Source organism: Sander vitreus, chromosome 13, assembly GCF_031162955.1.
Source record: "Sander vitreus isolate 19-12246 chromosome 13, sanVit1, whole genome shotgun sequence".
Lineage (NCBI taxonomy): Eukaryota > Metazoa > Chordata > Actinopteri > Perciformes > Percidae > Sander > Sander vitreus.
Window position 1 is genome coordinate 12,994,332 of NC_135867.1, and position 23,268 is coordinate 13,017,599.

Consider the following 23,268-nt stretch of genomic DNA (forward strand, 5'->3'; position numbering starts at 1 on the left):
GTGCTTTGGCTGAGCCAGCACCATAACCTATGGTACAAAGAAATGTCCAAGTAAAGTGTTACTAAAACACTAAATGACCTGTGCAAATGTAAAAGGTTATTCATTGTTGACATATTTGTTTAAAACATTTCAGGAATGGTAAATTACATTATATGAAAAATTATTTGATTGATGCATCCTGCACCTTGGTCTCCCTTAAAATACCTGAAAAAGGTGCACTTCTCAAGATTTACCTAAACCAGGTATGCTGCTGGCTACTCCAGGCCCGCTGCCTGTTCCACCTCCAAATCCAGGTACAGCTCCAGGTCCACTTCCTGTTCCAACTCCACCTCCAAATCCAGGTACAGCTCCAGGTCCACCTCCTGTTCCAACTCCACCTCCAAATCCAGGTACAGCTCCAGGTCCACCTCCTGTTCCAACTCCACCTCCTAATCCGGGTGTGACTCCCGCTCCTCCTCCTGGGAGTCTTCCAACCCCAACCCCCAAAGTGCCTACTTGACCAAGTGCACCTCCCCCAGCTGCAGCTCCACCTGATTGAGAAAACAAACAGGTGAGTTTACAAAAAATGTCAATACAGAGTATTTAAAAATTACATAATGCTTCATTTTGCAACAAATTAAATCATTATATAACCATCACAACACAAGGTTGACACATCAGCTTATGTGTCTTTACCGTATTTAGCTGCAGCTTTGGCTGGATTCTTCGATTTGCCTGCCCCTATAATTGAAAGAATAAATGATTTTCTGTGTTTCTGCTTTTAAATGTATCATTTACTTTATTGTGTAACTCTACATGCAGCTGCAGAGTTTACTGCATTGCTGGTTCCTATATACCTGATTTTGGTGATACGAGAGGGTAACCACGAAAAACCCCAGGCAACTGCTGTCCCCGACCATCTAAGGTGAGAAATACACTACAGAGATGCTCATCCTGTGAAATACTCAATTGCAACCTGGGATAATATTTATTATTGTTAATTTATCTTTTAAAATAGTTCAAGTAATGCATAGAAAATCTGCTTGTAAAATCTGCTTGTAATATGATGCAGTTAGTCAGTTTAGGACTTTATGACACTTACTACTGGCTCCTCCTGGTCCAGCACCCCCCTGTCCAAGCACCCCGGCCCCTGCGAGGAATAAGGCAACAGTTTTTGTTTGTAGGCATGCGTGCCAAGATGTGTTGCACCAAGATTCATTGACATAGAGTGCATTAACACACCAGTCTGTGGCCCAAGTCCAGATCCTGTGGCCACTCCAGGGAGAACACCACGGCCTCCAAAACCTAGCCAGGGAAGATGAGAAGAAAATCACACAAGTGTTACAACTTTTTCTGCAAAAACACTGAATGATGTATTATTGTATTGTTTAATATGTGTTATATGTTTCTTGTGTTGCAACATACCTTGGCCTGGTACGTATCCACCTTGATAGAGTCCAGGCACCCCAACTCCTGTGTACACAAATGTAGAAAGTTGCCCAAAGAAATCTGTGTTTCTGATTGATCATAAACTATTAACTGAACTGATGTAGCACATCCTTGAGTAACAAAGGGAGTGTCTTCTTTTACCTGGAACTTGTTTTGATGCTTTACCTCCGCTCTTTCCTCCAGGTCCTCCCCCAGTCGTGCCAGTCTGTGGCAGCATTGGAACTGAAACGGCAATGAAGTAAAAAGTCCCTTTAGTTGGCAAAATATAACTTTTAGACTGAAATAGCAAAACAGCACATTGCAAAACAGCGCAAAACAATTTACAGGACACTTAAGAATGAAATAAGTTTTTCCACAGAAATACAATATATCTCATTGTTTTATATAATGTTAATGTATGTGCTTCACCTTACAGTACTGAAATACATTTAATCTTTAATGCTTTTTTGTAGAATTGTAGAATTCATGTATGTATACATTGCTGTATACAGTATAGCAAAATGTAATTTATATTAAATACCTCCTCCTGGCACAGCAGCTCCACCAGGACCGACTCCTCCGGGTCCAACCCCTGCACCACCAGGTACAAATCCAGCACCACCAGGCCCTACTCCCGCACCACCAGGCCCAAATCCCGCACCACCAGGCCCTACTCCCGCACCACCAGGCCCAAATCCCGCACCACCAGGCCCTACTCCCACACCACCAGCCCCTACTCCCACACCACCAGGCCCTACTCCAGCACCACCAGGCCCAAATCCCGCACCACCAGGCCCAAATCCCGCACCACTGGGCCCTACTCCTGCTCCACCAGGCCCAAATCCCACACCACCAGGCCCAAATCCTGCACCACCAGGCCCTACTCCTGCTCCACCAGGCCCAAATCCCACACCACCAGGCACAAATCCTGCACCACCAGGCCCTACTCCTGCTCCACCAGGCCCAAATCCTGCACCACCAGGCCCTACTCCAGCTCCACCAGGTCCAAATCCTACTCCACCAGGCCTATAACCTGTTCCTAAGGTAAAAATAAACAAAATTCTGTTATATTTCAGTGATTAAAACTGCTTAATGTTTATTAGTAAGCTGCAAATACCAGTTTTAGGAGGTTTGGGACCAGTTCCACCAGTTCCTGGGTATTGACCAGCACCTGGACCATAACCGCCTCCATAGCCACCTGGGTCAGGACAGTGGTTTGTTTAATGCAAATATATTCTTCAAGGTAAGCAATATATAAAAATGTAAGGTGTGTGACCAGTTAAGGAGGAGAGAATAATTTTTCAGTCATATTATTGGGTGCTTCAACAGAGCAGCTCTGTGATTTGTTTATTTGTGACTCTTTTTGCCAGAAGGTTGTGTAGAAGATACACGAGTATAAGCCAGCTCTGTTTATTCATGTTGTTCAATAATTCTCATGGTTGTATGATTGCAAAAACACCTGGCGATGAACGCACTTTATTAATGCATTTATTTATCCGTGCACTTGTTAATAAGAGGAAATAGAAACAGTCTAATGCATTTAAACCTATTATTGGGTGTCATGTAAAGATGTAGAGAAATGGAAACCACTGACCTCCAGGTACGTAGCCTGTTCCAGCTCCCAGCCCTCCATCTCCCTGACCTCTGACAGTCCCGATGCCTCCTGCTCCAAGCACTCCTCCACCCAAACCTCCTGCCCCAAGGCCTAATTAGCAGATAAAAGAGAAACAGTACTTAGTACTTCCTATACTTGCTCTAGTGACTACAATACACTACATCATACATTAATGAATTCAGTGTGTCCCTGTGCGACTCCACCCTTTAGTAATGTTATACATGTATGATGGCTGCCCGAGAGAAACCTCACAAGGATTAAGTTGTTCTCTGGAAAGGTTTTGAACATTAGTTTGAAATGTGCATATTTGACTTTATAACTAAAGTCAAATATAGTGTTTGGCTGTAGATGGGTCAGTAAAAGTTACCAGGCTGCAGAGAGGGAACTGAAGCCTGTGTGGGGAGATGACTGAGAAAAACCCCTGGGAGACCATGATGACTCTTACTTTCTAAACAGTTGCCACATCAAATTATAAATTAAATTATCTCACTCCCTGTTAAAAGAGAGCTTGTACACATGATAGTTAGTGTTACTTGGTGGCATTTAGCTGAATCAATCCATTTGTTTCTTTTTGTTTTCCTGAAGTGTCGTCTTAATTATAAGAAGCTCTAGGTAACTTTGTTCATGTAACAGTTTGCACAGTTTTGGCTTTAATTGGTTTTGTGGATTTTTGTTTGAAATTACAACACAGTGTTTAAAAATGCATCCCTCGCATTGCTTGTTCAGGTGAACTAGGATGTTTGCGTCTTATTCTTTAGGGTGGAGCAGGGCAACACAAACACACTTTGTGGGCATTATTGTGTAGCGTAGCTGAAAAAATGTGTTCTGCTGAGACGGCCAGACTTTTGGTAAACTGGAAAGTGTGACATATGAATCTGTTTCCTGTGCTTACACTGACCCATTTTCTACCCACTGGCATAATGGGTGGAATTCAAAAGGTTCCACAAAACCAAGGCTTAACCTCTAAGGATCATTTGGATATTATCACCAACATTCCTCATCCTACACACGAAAAACAGAGAGGCCTGAAATTCCAAAGAAAATCAGTCTTTCTGACTGACGTGATGACTTCCGCCCTTTATCAGGGACCTGCCATTCCTAATGCATTAGCCTTTATCACGTGTATCATGTGTGTGTGTGTGTGTGTGTGTGTGTGTGTGTGTGTGTGTGTGTGTGTGTGTGTGTGTGTGTGTGTGTGTGTGTGAGGGTGGGTGGCCCCTCAACAATGGCTTATCACCTTGAGGTAATGAGGAAATGAAATAACGGTACATGTATGCAATCCGTATCCTGCTGCATTGAATTGAACAGTGGAACAATATATAATATATACAGTACAGGGGCAGACCACTGATCCATGTGTGCAGAGCAGACAACTTCCTCTTATTGTGAATGTTACACAATGCAAGTAAACACATAGTAGCAGGCAATCTGTTTGTTGGTTATAAGCTTACTAGTTTTTTAAACAAGATTTTATAAATACAGTATCTTCAAAGGCTGTTGAGCTCATGACTCTTCTTACCAGCATTTATCTGGTGGGATTTGTCATTTTTCACCTCGCTCTTAGTGATCAGACTAGTTGCCAGACCTATCTCCACAGCGCAATGATCATACTGGCTATGCACACTGTAGCTTAACTGGTACAAGTGTGCAACAATACTAGCAGTTATTTATTATCCCACTTTGACATGTTTACATAGCTATCCCATTGTAAATTATGTGCTCAATAACTGTTTGTGTGCTTAATGAGGGGGTTTTATTTTGTATTTTCCACCAGCTCCTGTGCACAACAAAGACAAAACCTTACTACTCAATACTTCAAGTAATGGAAGATCTAACATGCATCATAAATATATTTATGAGGCAAAAAACAAAACTCCATGCCTGTGCCTTGGCCACCCTGTCCAACACCACCAGGACCAACTCCTCCAGGCCCAGTTCCATAGCCTCCAGGACCAACACCACCTGGTCCAAAACCACCTGGCCCGACTCCGCCCTGTCCCAGTCCTCCTCCTACACCACCAGCTCCCTGTCCTGCTCCAGCCACTCCTCCACGACCTCCGTAGCCACCTCCTAGAGACAAATAAGAATCAGATATACTTTTGCAGAGGTTAGAGCCACCATGGTCTGTAGGTTTGTTCCTATACATCTCATATAAATGATTGGACATTTCCTATGCATATAGTTCATGACATTTGGGCTTTACTGTCTTTGAAAAGCCTCTTTTTGTCCTTATTAAAGACTAGAAATTTTTTCTTGGGGATTCTACGAAACACAATCTTAAATCAAAGTGCTCTAACAACAGGCGGCCCTGAAAGTCTTACCTGTTTTTGGAGGCTTTCCACCTGTAAGAAGAAAGTAATCATAATAATTAAATCAATAGTAGCACAAAAGAAATCTTGCTAGACTTTGCTCTACAGATAATCAAGATGTCAACCAGCCATATTTGTCTTACCGGCCCCAACACCTCCAGGTACGACTCCCAGTCCACCACTGCCTGGGCCGAAGCTGCTGGGCCTGAAACCTCCCGGTCCAACTCCTCCTGTTCCAACTCCTCCCGGTCCAACTCCTCCCGTTCCAACTCCTCCCGGTCCAACTCCTCCCGGTCCAACTCCTCCTGTTCCAACTCCTCCTGGTCCATGACCACCATAGCCCCCTGAGGAATACAGTCATTGGAACATTGTGAGTTGAAAACACGCAAAACGCATGTATATGAAGACAAACTGCATCTGAAAGCTGATGTGGTGATATAAATCAGTGTGTTCTCTTGAACATTTAAACATGTCAGTCATCACTTTCCTAACTTCACACTGAAGACATAATCAGTGTTTTTAAAAATTGAACAGTAAACACAAATGGCATCCACCTCCACCTGGTCCAAAGCCTCCTAGACCAGCACCTCCACCAGGCTGAAATCCAGTCCCAGCTCCTCCAGGGCCAAATCCAGTCCCAGCTCCTCCAGGTCCAAATCCTGTTCCAGTTCCACCTGGTCCGAATCCAGTTCCAGGTCCTGCACCAGCTCCTATGCCGGCTCCAGTGCCTCCTGCTGCTCCACCAGCAGGTATATATACACCTGATACACAGAACCAGTTCAGAGTCACAGTAGATGACAGTATGATTTTATAATGGATTTAAGTTATAACTAGTTTTTCTGTTCTGGATTAGCTGTACACACTCAACAGTTTAAAGGTAAACAGTGTTTTCATTGTTTAGATAACAGATGGCTTTTGTGGAATGTTTGAGTCATCATTCAGGTCTAATGAGGCATAATTTACTCCTCTTTGCCAGTACTTAATAAAACCCATTTTATTTGTCTAGTCAACAAGGATTACATTTAAAGGAGAATTCCGGCCGATTTTTACCTGAATCTTGATGGCTAGATGTGGGAGTACTGTCGATAGGAAAAAAACACAGGAAGACACAACACAACGAGGCTGGCTGAAGAAAAATGCGATGGAAAAAGAGGTAGGTGACAGTACAAACTTTGAATTGAAACGGTTTCTTCACAATTTCTGAGTTGAAAACGCATCTTGTTGTCACGTAAGAGCCCTGTTAATTTTAATTGACTTTTGTGTCTGTTAAGATGCACAAAGGCACTCTTTAGAACATGCCCCCACAACTGGCATTTTAGCTAACTGGGAGCTCTGGCCATTAGCTGCAGCAACTCCAGTTTGCTAGCACCGATTTTGGTCGTTTTTTTTCCTATCGACAGTACTCGGTGACATCTAGCGATCAAGATTCAAGTAAAAATTGGCTGGAATTCTCCTTTAACAAATACAATCAGATAAACACAGAGAACAAATATGTATGGGTGTGTTAGCGATGATCAACCCTATGCTCAGGGTTTGTCTCTAGCTGATAACAAACACCCCCTTCATCCAAAAGGTATGCATCTTTGGTTATAATTCTCACACTTTTCTGCACCTATATTTCGTTCCACAAATCATGATAGCCAAAAATAGAAACCCAGAGAGCAAACAACTATAAAAGGAAAGGTTTTTTAAAATCCCACAGTCCAAATGTGAAAAGAAGAGGTCTGTAGGGAATCCTAAAGAATGTGAGTTACTGATCTCACAGTAATGCCATGTACAGCACATTAACAACACAGAGTAAATAACCTAAGTGTTCAGTCATTCAGCAGAACAGAAACCTCCTCACCCAAAAGCTTTTTGTTGTTTGGGGAGGAATCTTTATTAAAATGAAACATTGGACAGGTAAAACCATACACTCATATTCACCAGAGCTGTGTCATTAAAAGAAAACAGCAGTTGGGCTAGGCAGTCAATTCAAATAAAATGCAATACATCATTTAAATATCATCAAAATATCTTTATTTTTTATTTTGAAACTTTTTTGTTTTAGTAGTGTAGTGATTGTCCAAGGTTCACTGTTTGTCTATGGTGACATTAATATCTCATAATTTAATTAGCAATGTGTCATTTTATCACTCTGTCCATGATATCATACTGTATTATTGTTTTTAGCTGCTCTGGCGCTGTGGCTCCAGAGATGACAATGCCAGTCTGTCTATTGGACTAAAACATCTCAACTCTATTGGATGATTTGCCAGGACATAATAAGTGATCCCAAGAGGACTGTACTGATTTTGGTGATTCCCTGATTTTTCTCCTAGCGCCATCAGCAGGTCAAAACTTCTAGTGAAATATCTCAACATCTACTAGATGGATCGGCACTAATTTTGGTACATTCATGGTTCACAGGGGGGAATAGTGGCATGAATTACCATGGAATTTGGTGCATTTATTATTTTAGTTAACTTTAATGTTCCCCCTGACTTTTTTATCAAAATCTAAATTTGTCCAATGATTTGGTCAAATCAGTTTGGTCTTCTTTACATTAAGCATTACAACCTCACAGAGCCGCTAGTGTGGCTGTAGATTTTAACCTACAGGTGCACTTTGTTGATTTCAAAATAAATTTAAAATGAGCAAGTGAATATGTTATGAAAACTAAAGAAAAAGTCACACCATTCCCTGTTTGAGTCCAGCTGGAGACCTTTGGTCATGTCATCCCAATCTATACTGCCTCCTGTCTAATAAAGGCACTTTACATCTAACATTAATCTTAATTATCTATATAATATAACACACAGTCTGTTGTTTCCAACAGTTTGACCAATTCAGTTCATCAATAGTCTGTGCTAAGAGGTTTTCAGTTTACATATGATTAAAGCTGAGTGTTCAAAAAAAAAGAGACTTAAGTACAAATACTCATCCCACCCCCTCTTGCATCAGCCAACTCAAAGCTTAAACAGGCAAGACAGTGAGACAGGATCTGGAAGGATGAGGTCTGGAGCACACAGTTATCGTGTAAGATTTTAATAAGGTCCATTAAATGCAGGTGCAGCCCCTCATAAAACGTGCAACACCTTAATAAAGATGCAGCACCTTATTAAAATATTTAACTATAGTAAAATATTTAACTATAGTTAAATATTTTAATAAGGTGCTATATATAGCCTTGTTGTCCTGACCTCACACCTGAAGAGGAGGAAGAGCTGAGATGATAATATACCTGTACATCTTTTTGTGTGTGGAAAATTACGGCAACAAGGTTTTAAAATCATTCAACAAAGCAAAAAAGTTTTGTTTACTACTAAGAAAAAGACACTCCACTCTGAGAGGAGTTGGCAGTACTCTTGAAAACCTTTTGATACAGATCTACACAAAGATAACGTATGTCCAACACAAGCTCAGTCAAGTATTCTTCACAATCAGATTCTTAATCTGACAGCAAGACTGGAGATGAGTTTAAACTTTGGTTCAGAGATTACAGATCCATTCACACAGGGCAAGATGTAAACTGACTGCAGGAGTGATAATGATGATGTCAGTGATAACCACTTATTATACAGCAAAACATATTGTCACTTATCTTCAAACCACACTGAAATAGGTTTAAGGGGAGACACTGCAGGTGAATAGGAGAACAAAAATTAACTAATAGTTATTACCATGACACTTACCCAGTTGATTACTTACATTAAGACAAATACCTTTTGTATTACAAGTTTTCTGTAATTTTATGTTTAAATATGGAAATGAAGCAGTATCTTGTTAATTATGTGCTAATTTGCATACATTTCCAGAGCAGAAATCTGAACAATGGATAAAGCCAGGTTCAAAGATATACACTCCCACACATTTTGCAAGACATTACAGGCGATAGGGTAAAAAAAATAAAATAACTAACAGATATCAACATGAAACTTCCCCAGTTAATTACTTACATTAAGACATATTTTTGAATTAAAAGTTTTCTGAAATGTAATGTTAAAATATGCAAATGAGGCAGTATTGCTCATTTGCATTTGCTCATTTATATGCTAACTTTTGCTGAATTCATGAGAAATTTGCAGGTGCAAATACACAATGTGTAGTAAAATAAACACCTAAATGTGTATTTTGGATGTTTTTTTCCCAATAGTCTGAAAGAAGTCATGCTTTGGAAGTAAAATAGCTCAAAAACTCAAAATTGAAAAATTATGGTTTTGCCTGGGGTGTCTCCCCTTAACTCTTTTGTAGATGTTTGTAAATCTATGCAGTGTGCATTCTAGGAAACAAATCTGTCAATAATTTCCAGCAGCCAATTTAAACTAGAATCCTAGATAACAAAATCACAAAATCTCTTGAACCACAAATCTCATAGAAAATGCACAACTACCATTAAAGAAAACAGGATCTGTGTTCATGCATCCCCCTTCTGCAAACACTGCTATACAAACGTTATATGACACCTGATTTACAGGTGCTGCACTGCTGAGCGCCGCACACATGCAGTAAAGGGAACCTACCTCCTTGCAGTGAGGGCTTCCACAGAGCCAGGAGAAAGACGCCATGTAGGTACGTAGCCACCATCCCTCTCGCCATCTCGCTCCCAAATGTCCCTCTCCTCTCCCAAGGTCCAGGTTTTTATCAGGGCTCAACAAGGCCTTAACAAAGAAGGAGGGAAAATGAGAGCAGAAAAAGGGGGACAGGATACAAGCCAGGACACTGTGTAATTGGCTAAGAGACACACAGAGAAAGATATACAAGGAGAGAAGGGGAAAGGGAGAGAAAACACTCACCTCATTAAAACAAATGGGTTGTTCTAAGTCCCCGATGACTGTTTGTGCTGCATTTCTTGTGTTCTCTACTGCCAAAAAGTATGAAGGGTGGGTGGGGGTCTGAGAGAGAGAGAGAGAGAGAGAGAGAGAAACACATGTATTAGAGGTAAAATAGTCTGAATTGTAAAAGATTGGGGGTCCCAACTTTTCACTCCCTCCAGACACCTAAAAAAGGAACTGTGCCAGACGTTCCTTATGGATTTCAAAACAGTGTCATGTTTGTCAAGTGAAGTAGAAACACTGACTGACTGATTACTGTAAGGCATAGATCGTTGGTGTCCATTTATGAAATGTAGCTTTAAAACATGTGTGCATTGCTTACATAAATGCTCCCAGGCACGGTTTAGTTTAAATTAAATTAATTTCTGTGTGATGCCAAACATTATTACCACTATTTTACAAACCATCTTCCCTTAATGCGTATACAAAATAATAGCAGAGTGAAAAAGGTTACAAAATCATAGTACTTCTACTGTATATTGTTTCATATAGCATATTTATGTGGTAACATTTCAAATGAAATGTACACTGAAATGAACTACAATACATACCGACAGTTTATCCTTTTACTCATCTCCCAGACCTTCTCCAAATGACTAATTTTAATGTTTCATATGTGAACAGCCAACTTCGTCTTTGTGCGTGGTAGTAATAATTGAATGTAGAATAATAACATCAATATGGTGAGACTGAAATGCAACTATAATATGGATGATGTACAGTATGGAGACACATTATAGTTGTAGCCTTTTGTCTGAAATGTGTGTGCGTGCATGCATGCATGCGTGCATGCTGTGTGTATGTGTGTGGGTTGGTGGGTGTGCCAAACCTGCTCTTTATAGACTGGTCAAATGAAACAATACCTAAAACAAGTGAATCCCTGTGACCTTGAAGTCAGATCATAGCATCTTCCTGCAGGAGAGAAAACGCTGAAGAAGCACAAGAAATTATACGAGAGACAGGAAAGGGAAGAAAGAAATATGAGGGGCAGAAAAAGAATGGGCAGGCAAACAGGGAAAGCTAAAATAATGGAATCTACCTTCCTCTTAGCATTACAGTGTCAGGATCTTCCTAAGGACTCACACAGGTGGTGGTTATGTTAATGTGACAGAGTTGCATCATCTTAAAAGATGTTATCAGAGATATCACCTCTGGACAAAAAGGACTTTTATCCACAAAGCCTTGTGCTTTTTGCTCTCCACCTTTTGTCCAGCAGAGTCCCCGCTGCCATAGAGTCACACCATCAGCATACCTGGAAACAATAAGTGTTTGTTTTTTGACCGGTGTGGGGATTTTCCTCTGGGTTTGGGCTGGCTGGTCCTCTCCCAGCTCCTGAGGGTTGATGTCTGATTCTGGCAAGATGCTAAAACATATTCTTCCTCTGGAGATAATGGGCCCACTTGCAATGCAGTTGGCTTGCCAAATGACTGCTGCCTCAGCAATGGGCATGAAATGATACATAGTTTATCACAAGTGACTAACTGAACCAGCAGCGGAGACCTGATGTAAGTTACACCAGTCTGCAAATGTTTCTGAGATGTGATCATGTAGAAACCTTTGGTTGCTGTCCAAAACGGCTCAATTAGAGTGTATTGTATATTTGTATTTCTCCGTGTGTGGGTGTGTGTGTGTGTGTGTGTGTGTGTGTGTGTGTGTGTGTGTGTGTGTGTGTGTGTGTGTGTGTGTGTGTGTGTGTGTTGGAGAGAAAGAAGGAGAGAGGCAGTGCTACCTGAGCACCCATAATTGGTCTTAAAGTGAAGTTTTATTGCTCTGTTTTCGGACCTGGTATGCTTTGTGTTCAGCTTTGATGGAACCACATAGTTATGCAGTGAAATATTACTGGAGTAAGAAGAATGAGGGGGGAATGAAAAATATATGCTTAGAGCTATATACACTTGTTAGTCCTGTGGTCATACAGGTGTGAAGTCTAGACTCCTTGCAAGGTAAGTGAAATCTCAAATCTGTTAGCGGAGAGTGACTGTAAAAGTTGACTCTCAGTCAGTGACTAAAAGTGGAAGTAGTCAACCAGATTGCATGCAGTTAGTTTGTACAATGAGGAAATCAGACCTGTTTATTCACTCTGAGTACAACTTTCCAATACAGTTTTATCCTCCATGCTGACATAATGACACTCACACCTGTAAACATAGAGAGAAACATTAACAAACATTTGCACGCTGTTCCAACATGTGCCCGAAATCTAGAGGCATACAAGTCTGGTGAAAGGAAACTGTAAATGTGAGTTCATCATAGACAGTATATAAGAATGGACCAACAGATCAGTTCTGGACAGAGACCAGTAAAGGATATTAGAAGCACTTTTCCGGTGATGGCTGAGCGTTACTGCGCAGCCTCCAACTGAGAGAGACGACGTAAATGTGACGTGAGCAACCTGTCTGAAAGTTGTAAGTCTTCTGGTAGCTGTGCCAAGAGAAATCTCAATCATTCCCAATCTTGCCGAGACGGAGAGTGTAGGTATATGTAAGGAGATGACATGGACACAGGCTAATTATTGCTAACTAAAATGCTAGTTAACATTAGTAATTAAACTTAAACAGCTAATGTGAGTTGAAACTGCCTACGAGCTTCTCCTGTACTGTACGGTAATTCCTCTACTATGCGACAGAAAGTCGCGTGGTTATGACACAATCGTTAACCTATTTTTACAAAAACGTCTACTACGGAGGCATAACGTGAGATACAAGGTAATGGAGTCTTTTATACATTGTCATGTTTCTTTAGAAATAAACAATGGACAAATACAGTCTTTAAACGCTTCAGATGTAAAGTTATTCGCTGTCAAAGTGGCGCCAAAATGAATGGCAGTCAATGGAATACTAACGGCGGGTGATGGCTTGTTAGCATCAAAATGGCGCCATAGAAGCTACGGGTTGATGACAGACGCTTAGTCTTGTGCATCATCCTACATCCTTACAAATGCATGCTGGGATACGCTTGTGTGTCCCCCGACCCTGAGTTATGATTATACAAGGATTAAAAAATTTGCTGTCTTGAAAATATTTTCTGACTTTCTAACAGACGCCGGTTTATATCCTCAGTCAAACATGTCAACAAAAAGACAGAGTAATGACCAAAACAAAGCCTTAGCATCCTTTTACATAATACAGCACAATGTTGGAAACAGTGACAAAGCAAAAAATATTTTGGCTTCCAATACATACCCTCCTGTTTTGATTCTGGACTCTGAATTGGAATAGCTGTTAAAAACAGAAAAAGTGAAAGAACATTAGGCATACAATGTTCTTTGCCTAGACTTCGTGCATTGAGTTATACATGTAGGGCACAGCAATAGTGATGGCATGGTAAGAATAAGACAGCAACATTTCTCCAGTTAAGAAAAGTGAGAATGCGCACATACATCTGAAGTGGAAGAATTGATTCCTGCTTCTTCTACAAAGGATTTCTGCTTTCTCTGGTTTTACTTTGGTACAAAGTCTGGAAAGAATGTTTAGATGGATTATTATTATTATTATTCCTTTCAAATTCTATTGTACTTTAGTTACAGTAGAAACATGTAGACATGACATCATGTTGTCTGCATTTGGCCAGCAAAACATACCATTCAACAAAAATTGGGCACAGAAATGCAGGTTCTGTTGCCAACAATTCTCTAAACAAAGTTAAGGTGTTATTCTGAATATGGCCATCAGTGTGGTAATGTGTGTAAATAGGGTGATTCATACACTTTTCACAGTCATCACTACAAACACACACAGACACAGTCTCTCTCATCCACCTGCTGTCTACTTACATCCACACAACCTGCAGTGCCACATGCCCTCATCTTTACCAGCTCAGAGAAACATATCGGTGTTAAAAATAAAGTAGCTGACTGAGTAGTCCCTGTTTTGAGTTTACCTAACGTCTACCTAGCGTTTACCTAAAGTCTGCTGCCTATATATGGGCGTGTGTGTACTGGAGGACTGCTCACCCCCTCCTGACAGACTGGTAATTTACCCCTCTGGGTGACGGAGGGAGAGAAAGCAAGCGATAGAGAGGAAAAGAGTTGTAAAGGCAGAGAAGGAGAAAGAGAGGGAGACAGAAAAGGCGTGACTCAGACAGACAGAAAAACAGACAGACATGCACACTCAGACATGCACTTGTTTGACTTGATAAAATGGTTGGAGTGCTGGTGAATATCAGGCTAAAGGTCTGGGTAGGATCGACTTTCACTACTGATCTGCCAAAGAATTACATCTGCAAATCTAATGACAAGTCCATAGGCCCCATTCCCCATCCATACACACACCCATGGTTACCATGGAAAATATTCATCTTTCGCAGCACTGTTGGATGTAGTCAGGTGCATGAATAGGTGGCCAAATTAGCCATAGTGTTGCATCACCAGTCAGAGACTTGGTAAGCAATGCAGGTCAGTGTTTCTAGGTGTACCATAATTATTGTATACAATCATTTAGACCATTGTAAGGTACAATCAATAATTCTCATAAGCCCTAAATCTACGGCAATTTTGACAAGACATTGTTTCGTCTAATGTTTTTTGTTTTGAAGCTGATTTGGAACCAGCCTGATTACTCAAAATGTATTAACTATGTCAATATTGTATTACAGAGAACTGACCCTGGATCTGCCCTAAGTGATCCAATCCCATCTGTCCTTAGATCTTGCTGAACAGCCACTCATTCTTCATAACACTTCACTTCATAACCTCTTACACAGTCTTTGTGACTGTATTTATATTATATATATTTATATACCGTCTTGTTTGGTTTATGGTGCAAAATGAATACTCCTGTAACCTATTTGCTAATGTTACATGCTAGAATAGTGTGTCCTGTAGCATGCATAATAAACACTAGCCTACATTTGGAGCCTATTAAAGTCAACTTAAATAAATGTATGGGTGTATAGCGAGCTGCTGCACAGATCATTGTCACAGATTGATATACACTCAGTCTGGATTTGAATGAACATTAGTTTGCCCTAATATACTAGACTGGGTAAACCCAGCCCGATCTGCCGGCGATTTGGTTTCGCCCTGCAGCTCAGGCTGGAAACCTGTACGTTTAGCTAACCTGCTTCCGTTACAGTTTTGCGGGGACCAATCACAAACTGGCTTATCCACCTGGTGAACTATTGGCGGGTTTAACACAATGACAGTAGAGAAGCGACCAAGCAGTTTCTTGTTTACATTCAACATAGCGGCCACCGAAGCGCAGTAAACCGTTGCTGCCGCTGTCGCTGCTACGTCACCCAGATCGTTGGTCTGATTGGTTGAAGGACTATCCAATTGCGTACAGAGTCATTTAAACTATGCCCGTTGAGCACGCCTCTTGTGCAGTAGAAAATATTGAGCAGTCTCCCCAGACTAATGTTCAATCTTAAAAGATTGAGCTTGGTCTGGTGATAGCCAGACTACTAATATACAATAATTCTGTCTTTGTATGATTACTTGGTTTTCTTGCAATATGAGTGACGAGGCGGTGTTGGAATGTGTAATGCAGGATTGCTGATATGACAAACTACTTAAAGATGTCAAACTAATAACTATTCTCCCAGTGGATTCATGTACAGTATTAAAATCAGGACTCTTTTATGTGTGAGGCTGTAGACTACCATCTGTATCAGGGGAGGCATGTTATAATGTTATAACCTACATCCTGCCCAGAACAAAAGATGGGTCAGCAATAACACGGACTGACAAAGACATACTGAATGTAGGAGAAAACAGGGGAAAACACATAAAAAAGTCATGCCTCAGTTATTAGTTTATTAGTGAATACGTCATTGAGGTAGAATTACATCATGTTAGCATGGGAACACTTACAATCCCCAAAAGTGTTTTCTCCTTGTTTTTTACACATATTCACACAGACAAAGGAGAATATACCAATCGTGTATGTGTACAAATTCATAATATAACATAATCACACACATTTTATATCACAAAATGCAGCTGCAGTGTGACATTAGATGAATTATGCAGTACACTGTCGTTTGTTCCTAGCAGGCCCCTTCCCAAGACTCATAACAACCCTCAGCATGGAGGGGGGAGGCTTCGCTTCCCTGGAGGTTTAAAACAAAACCTAAAGAGCAGCACCTTGCATATACACTGCAGTACTGTAGCATACAGTGGGGAGCATCCATCAGTGTGCAGCGAGGAGGGTGTGTGCGTGGGTGTGTGTGGATCTGCAGCAGTGTCTTGAGTGTTGTCTGTGAATACTTGCGCTAACCAGGGTGAGAAAGCAATTGTGCAGGAATGTCAAAGTCACACATGCGAGGCTGTGAACTCAGTATAAATCAGAGGGTACTTAGATAGTTTCTTATTTCCAACCAAGTTCTTTCGCTTAAGAGTGTGTGTGTGTGTGTGTGTGTGTGTGTGTGTGTGTGTGTGTGTGTGTGTGTGTGTGTGTGTGTGTGTGTGTGTGTGTGTGTGTGTGTGTACATTTCATGACTCCTTGTTCTTCTCATGCGAGCTGGTCCCTGGTTTTACAAGGGATCAACAAGATATTGGAAATAAAATCTCGAAAATGTAAAGTTTATAAAATCTAGAAAGTATAGCTGCGTATGTGTACAAAATTATGTTTAAAATAAGTTTTGTAGTTTATCAGCTGTTTTTGATATTCCAACCCCCCAAATCCAATTTGTTCATCAAAAGAAAACAATCCCAAAATGTAGCCTACATTATGTCATATTATATTATGTAATCATGAGCCAAGTCTTAGCTCATGAAAACTTATCATTGCATATTAAGATGGCCTCTTTTGCCTAATAATGGCTATACTTCCTTCTTACATAAGACTATTGTATCATCTTGAACTGTAAAGTTGAATAACATGTTAATAAAATATATCTTATCTACCTACCTCTACCTACCAGGCTTGGAAATATAGATTTTAAGTAGCAGAAAACCTCTTTTTCCGGCAAGACTTCAGTGCATAAAACGTACGAAATTCATGAGATTCATCAGATACAGAGGCAGGGTGGCCAAGGACCAAACTTTTTTATTCCTCCTTGAAAATATTTTGAATTTAATGTTGATACACCTTCATTATGTGTAATCAAAATCATTTCATCATATTTGTAGTCTCTTCAAATGCTCAACACAAGCAGTCTGTCACATATTGCTTTACTTTTCTTTCTAAGCTTTCGCTTTTTCACCTCTTGCCCTTTTCCTTGTTTCACCACATTCGGTGGCAGACATTTATATAGCAGAGATGCAGCCAGTGCCAGGACTGTAATCCATCTAGAGCCATGCATGGGTCAGGCCTATAAAGCAGGCATGAAGTCTCAACTGGTTGAAATGTACATGTAATCTGAAGTCATTCAGCAGCTCCCTGTTTAGAGAGGATCACCCAGCAGAGGACCCTGATGATGAGTCCATCTCTGTCATCACCACAACATCAGGACCGAGGAAACCAGATGGAGGCAATTTGGACACGGAAATCATCTTATTCTCCTGCTGACATCATTAGAGGGGGCCAATTAGACAGCAGGCTCATCTATCTTCTTGCCTGATCAGATAACGTTTTACACTTATGAATGTGTACTCTGAAAACCAGATGCAACCTCCGCTGATGCAGTTCATATCCATTAAGTGTCGTATGGAGTTTTCTCCAGTTGCTCTGTGATTGGTCACAGTCTAAGAGGTGATGATGAGTTTGGTGATTTGACGATGAGGACGAGTGCAATTCCATGGTTTTGTTTAGGTCTGTGCTGACAGCGTTCTGTGTGTGTGTGTGTGTGTGTGTGTGTGTGTGTGTGTGTGTGTGTGTGCGCATGTGTGTGTGTGTGTGTGTGTGTGTTGAACATACAGTCTGTGTCTAAGTTCACACCATGCATGTTTGAAATTATATTAGTTTCTCCCTTGGCTCTCTTCATTTGGTCAGGTGCTCAAAATGCCAATCAATCTGTATCCACACCACCTGAAAACATAGCACATGGTCCTTTTCCAAGTGAACTGTGGTGCAACTCATGAGCAGTGAGAACATAATTGTACCAGCTACAGGAAATTGCCCTCAAACACATCGTTTTACAGGCCGACTACGACATCTGATAGCCAGTTATTACTCACTCTGGAAAGTCTAGTGTAAAAATGATTCATGATGCTCATATTAATCTTTTTTGCCACATGTTTTTACAGGGTATGAACACCAAGGAAGGTAAAATATCATGAAGAGGTCAGAGAGGTCCATCATGCTGCAAGATAACAGGTTACAAACACGCAGTCCAGAAAATGAACATGTAAATCCAATTTTGTTTGCAACAACAAATTGGACAATGAGGACTTTCACTCTATGCAAAAAAAGAAAACAAGTAGGGTTCCCATGCAGTTTTGAGAAAGAAAGAAAACGAACTATAGGTGTGAGTGCAAAAGATAAGATGAAAGATGCTGTCTGAGTTCCCAGCAGGAATAGATTAATATAGTTTCATTAGCAGAGGGACACAGATGGACGCTGGCCAGTCTGATGAAGACCCCACTTGGAGCTCTCACCAATTCCAGAGTGAATGATGACCTACTGCTTGACTTATGTTAACAACAGAGTGACAAACCTACACACTGTGAACCCAGATTTAGTTGTAATTAAACTTTTTAGCAATCACTACTTATTCTTTTTTTTGTGTTAAAAACCATATTCACTACTCAATCACATTAGTTGTTTGTAATAATCAGCTTAAGTATGCAGTGCACAGATCATATTAAGCAGAGATTACTAAGGATGTTAAGTTTCTATATGGGAGGGGCGGGGTCATTTGAACTGTTGCTGAAGCGATGCAAAGGCTCATGGGGGGGGCAGTGAAAGTGGTTAGTGTTACATACACAGGTTGGAAACAAGTACCTCTGCCTCCCGAGTGGAACTTTCCACGCAATACAATACTTTAGAAAATTACTATATTTATGTGTATTGTTGTCTTCTCTGGTTTTTGGTAACATTTATTGAATACACAATTCTTAAAATCATTCTGTCATAAAGGAAAAAAATTATTATACGACCGAATTATGTTTTAGTAGTGATAAGTAGCCTAACGTTTTATATTTGTCATGTTTCTTTGCATGTTTAAAGCTATAGTGTGTAGTTTCTGTCCCCCCCCCCATGAAGAATTCTAAGTAATGACAAGATAACAGCGCATCCAGATGATACAAGCCTTCTTTGATCGCTCACCACCCCCATCCGTCCTCCACGCAGTTGCTAGTAGCCAAGGAGGACACGGAGGGAAAAAAAAAAATGGACTCTTCAGAAGAGTTCATTATCTTCACTCGATTTTCTGTGCGCAAAAGTCGCTGGACGACAGCAGTTTCTGAACATAGTCATACTGAGAAATACAGAGAGAGTTGTGTGGAGCTGATAGTCTTGATTAGCTTTGTATCAACTCATTTGGAAATGGCTTGAATGTAAGTCCGTTACATTCAAGCCATTTCCAAATTAGTTCATTAATATAAAAAAAAAAATAGGCACTAAAGCTTTAACTTAACATGCTTATTTTAGACAACATGAACAAAAACATTTTATGTTCACTAATGATTTTTAGTAATGACTACTAATGTAAACTTGATTTGACTACTGCATCAATTTACCGCTCTGTGTTAATACAACTTGACCTGTGAAGTTTCACCTTGTGTAAAAACTTAGACGGTTTAAGGCAACGCGTATCCACGCACATTTCTAGTAAAGTCAAGAACCGGTAATTCGGGGTAACAATGCAAGAACAGTTAGAGAATTAATAACAAACACACCTGGGATAATGGATGTAATTATAGTATAGTACAGATAACAGTTACACTATCTAAAGTCAAGTTAAAACTGCAATAACCTTTTTTTTTATTGAGAAGACAAAGTAGAAATATTCTTCAATCTTTAATTTTAACTTCAGCCTCAAGCATTTAGGTAATATTTAGGGTAATATTCAGCAAACATTGTTTTATTACTTTATTGAGGTTATAAGATCAACAATCATCGAATCATAGACCTCATGAACCTCATACTGTATATGTCATCAATCAATAACCAATCATAATGCATAATATAATACATACAGGTGCATAGTGGATTGTATAACAACACAATTTCATGATAACTAAAATAAAACAGTGCATACGCATCAGTTTGTCGCTAGAAGAGATGCTACACATCATAATTTAAAAAAGCACGTAGCTAACACACCATCAGAAGAGAAATCACTAGAATATATCAGGTCTTTGTTATTAGCATGTACAGTAAATACCCAGAAGTCTGTGTGTAACTGGTTTAAACCAGACCTCAGAGATTGCATAACAATACCTGAAACAGTACTAATGTACTTTAAACAGTAACTTGACCAAATTCTACATGTTCACACTGACTGACTGCTGTGTTGCAGATTGTTTATCTTCATATGACTGTAACTGGTACATTAACCAAGTGGCCTGCAAGTGTCAGCTTCTTATCACCATGATTAATGTCATCTAAATGCCACCGCTGCAGTGGACAGGTGGCAGGGCCCGTGGGACCGTTGCTCCGTCACCCGTGACGTTACACAGTTGCACCGTCTCTCACCATATTGTATCCAAAGAGCCGAGATTGAACACATGACTCACATACAACACATGCATCATTCATACACAACAGCTGACACATTTTAGTTGGCACTGAAACCTGTTTTGATTCCTGTTTTATTGTTGCCTTAACTACTGTGAGAAAGATACATTAAGACTTACTTTTGATAAGGACGTATTAAAGAAAGAGGCTTGAGCAAACAAGTCAAATGTAACTGAAGTGAGAAACACTTCTTAACACTCTTAACAAACTCTTAACTGATAGCAAATGAATGTCATGTAGCTATTATGAAGCAGGACCACCAAAGCTTCGTCCTACCTGCCATCTTGGCAGACAGGAGGCAGCTGAAATGTCTTTGCACAAAAGGAATGTATGCGTCACTTATTTTAAAAAATGTGCTATGGGAATATGTGTGCCCCCATGCACGCTTTCTTCTACATGAGTTGAGTGTGATTAATTAATGACATAGAAAAGGATAACGTCATGAAACATAAATTTGGGTAACATTTTATTTGTGTCCTTAACCTTTACAGTGATCTTTTATTCTGTCATGAGTAAATAGGTTTAGTTACTGCTGCATACATTATACAGTACTGACACAGCACTGCTGTTACGTTTGACATTTTCAGTTGATTGTTAAAGCTCATAACATATCAGTGCATTATTTTTGCAAAAAGGTTTTTGGGTTGCCATGGGTGTGTGCACATAGACTTTAAAATCAAATTTATCATTTGACAAACTGTAGGCCTAAAACAATATATCAGAGAAATTTACATACTGTTATTATACCTGTCTGTTTCTGACCTCACCATCCACTCTTTGCCATCTGTGCTGTCTGACTGACAACTAGTGCACTGAAGTCACTTCTTTTTTTTCCATTTCATGGTGGGTGGTAACCAACGTTAAGGTGCATTACTGCCACCTAGACTGAGGTAGCTCATCTGCTATGTAGCTTTAAAGCAACTTTTGTACCTTAAAATAATGTTTCCAAAATTGTTTCAGTGGTTTATCAACTCATAACAGGGTGAACAGCACTTCTGCATTCGCTTTGCGACCCTCTATCGGCTATAACTGTTACGATTTGCTGAGGGATAGACAGAGCTTGGACCCAAATGCAGGTAAAAAGGAGTTTATTGAGCAAAAACTTACAACTAAGAGTGTCCAGAGGTTGGCAGGCAGGCAAACACAAAATAATCCCAAAAGGCTTGAAGACCAGGAAGCAAAAAACACAAGAGACTAGCCACGACGACAGCACACAACACAACACGACACGACACGACACGACACGACACGACACGACTCTCAACACCGAACAGAAGTAATGCTCCCACACATGCAAAGGAAAACACAGAGACTAAATACACAGAGTAAATGAGGAAACAAGCATCAGGTGACACTAGGCTGGGGAACAGGTGAAACACATTAGGGCTGGAGGGACAAACGGAGGAACAAAAAGTCAAATGGGGCTAGGGAACTGAGGATAGTGGGTACTCGGGAACTGGGGACAGTGGGACTTGGGGACACAGAAAGGCTGTGGCCAGCAGGGAAGAACTCTCAGGAGGTTGAGCAGGACGGTGAAGGTGGAGATCCTCTGAAGGCCGAGCGAGACAGCGAGGACTCTCAGGCGGTCGAGCAGGATGGCGAAGGCGGAGACCCTCTGAAGGCCGAGCAAGACAGCGAGGACTCTCAGGAGGTCGAGCAGGACGTCGAAGACTCTCAGGCGGCCGTCGACGAAGACAAAATCCTTCCAGAGGCCGGCGCGAAGGCAGAATCCTTCTGGAGGCCGGCGGCAAAGGCAGAATCCTTCTGCAGGCCGGCGGTGAAGGCAGAATCCTTCTGAAGGCCGGCGGTGAAGGCTGAATCCTTCCATAGGCCGGCGGCAAAGGCAGAATCCTTCTGGGGGCCGGCGGCGAAGGCAGAATCCTTCTGAAGGCCGGCGGCGAAGGCTGAGAAAGCTTAGGGACACTAGAGGGCTCGGCGACACTAGAAAGCTGAGGCTCTGGAACACTGGTCAGCTCAGGCTCTAGCGGATTGACAGGCTCAGAGTATGGAAGGCCAAACTCTCTGGCCGTCACCTGCCAGCGAACCTCCATGAGGTACTTGGCAAAAATGGGGTTCTTCTCATGCAACCCATGAAAGAAATTAATCATATATTCCCCATCAGAGTCCAGGGGGTGAAAATGTGGTTCAAAATCAAAAACTGCTGGGTCCATACTTGGTGGGAGCATTCTGTTACAATTTGCTGAGGGATAGACAGAGCTTGGACCCAAATGCAGGTAGAAAGGAGTTTATTGAACAAAAACTTACAACCAAGAGTGTCCAGAGGTTGGCAGGCAGGCAAACACAAAATAATCCCAAAAGGCTTGAAGAACAGGAAGCAAAAAACACAAGAGACTAGCCACGACGACAGCACACGACACGACACAACATGACATGACTATGCAAGTTTGCCAGATCGGGTAGCGGAACTGTAGTTCGAATGAGACATAATTCCACTTCCAACCTGTAGGGGGACCAAAGAGAAAAAGTGCTTTGGTGTTGCTTTAAGAAAAAACAATTGACAGAAAAAAGGAACCCCATTGAAAGTTCTGATGTTCGCAAGTTCT